Source organism: Muscardinus avellanarius, assembly GCF_963383645.1.
Source record: "Muscardinus avellanarius genome assembly, chromosome: 11".
Classification (NCBI taxonomy): Eukaryota; Metazoa; Chordata; class Mammalia; order Rodentia; family Gliridae; genus Muscardinus; species Muscardinus avellanarius.
Window position 1 is genome coordinate 73,508,206 of NC_137797.1, and position 2,097 is coordinate 73,510,302.

The following is a 2,097-nucleotide window of genomic DNA, read 5'->3' on the forward strand; positions in this document are numbered from 1 at the left end:
AGCCTCCAGCTAGAAAGGGGCCTGAGGGCAGGGGGAGTCTTTGCAGGACTGAGGTGTTGTCTGCTCTGGCCTGGAGAGGGGAAGGAGGAGACTGGGAGGGGATCCCACGTCAATAAAAGGGATTCTCAAACCCATATAGGAACAAGGAAAGATATGAATTAGAAAATGCAGAGAAAACAGTCAAACCTTTGTCTTCCAGTATTAAGAAACGAAGTCCAGATGGAGGAGCTAGGAGCCCTCGGTAACTCTTTGTTCTGTGTAGTGGAGTCCTGAGCAAGTCCTTTGACCTCACTGGGGCTCCTGTGTCCCTTTATCGTAAAGGGAGGGGGTCTGTTCTCTTTCCTCTTTTGGGGGCTGATGAGGGGACACACCTGATTTTATTACTGTGAAGGTGTTTTCAATTGTTCTCAGGAAGAACGACTGGTAGAAATTCAAGATTACTATAATGGCTGTTATTGTACACAGCTCTGCAAACTGTAGTTCAGCCCTATTTCAGGGGCCTCCAAGAAGTCCTCCAGGCCTGAGTGTTTTGCGGCTAGCTCAATATCTGCTTCCAGAAACTTCCTCTTTGTAGATATTTGGTGTAGTTATATACTTGTGTTTTGATCCTAAATGTTTTTTTTAAAAGAATTCCCCCTAGGAGGAAGGTTGAGCATCAGAAGAAGAAAAGAGTCTCTAGCTTGTTGTCATTGACAATTAGATTGACTTACCCAAACTTCATAATCTGAACCACTCTCGGAGGGGAGAGCAGGGGTACTAGGGCTCCCTATCTGAACTTCAATGATACACTTCCTTCTCTGAGCCCATTGGGATCCAGGTGCTACCTCACACATCCAGGCTTGCACTCTGGCTTAGAGGCGTTGAGTCTCCAATTAAAGTCATTTAAGAAAACTGGAAATATGTCTCTTCATTGTATATAGCCTCCAGGACTATCAGTCCCTCTGCTTGAGTACATTGTCCTTCTAGTCTTTGCAAAAGGGCTTGGGAAAAAGTGGTATCTGGTGAATCCCCTGAAGACTCATCATGTTCCTCTAGTCAAGAGGGGGAAGAGAGCCTTTCCAAGGTACTTGAAACATGAAGTGTAGAAGAAGCATCACACACATTGTGGGGAGGTGACTGGAGACTGGTGGCCCCAGCCCTGGTAGCCAGCCTTCCCTATCACATATATGAGGAGCAGAGGGAGAACTGGATGCAGTCTCTGTGCCTACAGAGGTTGACCAATCGGAGGCAAGAGGAGATGTTGAAGAGATGTCTTGCCCATAGGCAGATTATTTAGGCCACAGCACTATAGATCTTCAGATGCCAGCAAAGAAAATCTGTAGCAAGTTTTTGAGTCCAGATGGATGAAGCAGGGCCTTGTCCTTGTCCCCTTCTCCAGGGGTGTTCACAGGCTAACGGGTGTGAAACGCAGTGGTCAAAGTGTGGGCTCTGAAGCCAGGTGACCCAGGCACCTCATCAAGCTCTGTCACTTGCTGGCTGTCTGGGCACATTTCTTTATTTGTATGAGTGTTTTCATCAATAAGATGGAGATATTATCACCACTGTCATAACATAAGGAACTCAAGCTCTCGTGCTAGGCCTTCTTTTCATCATTCTTATTTGTTTCTCTCAATACACAGATTTCATTTTGCATTGGGAGAGGCCACTCACCTGTGTGCTCAGCCTTCACCTTCTCTCGGTGCCCAGTACTTGTGCTTCTTATCTCTTCAGAGGTCTTCCGGAGACAGAGAGGCAAATGCAGGAGAGAACTACTGTATCGTAGAGTCTAGACCTTAACTTTGCAGGAGGGAGGAGCAGGACTAGCATTTGTTAAGCTATTACCATGTCCCAAGCTGTATTAAATAGTCCTTTTATATACACTGTCTTGTTTGGTAGGTACTTTTTCTCTTCACTCCTTTGATTTTATCTAGATACAAGGCTCAGAGTCAGCTACATTCTCAGTTAAGTATCAGAATCAGAATCACAACATCCAACCATTTTCCTTGTGCTCTAGTGAGCCTGAATTTCTGGCAGCATTCATTCATTCATTCATTCATTCATTCATTCATTCATTATTCTTCTAAAGAATACTGAAGGCTTGTGGCAGAGATATTAAGT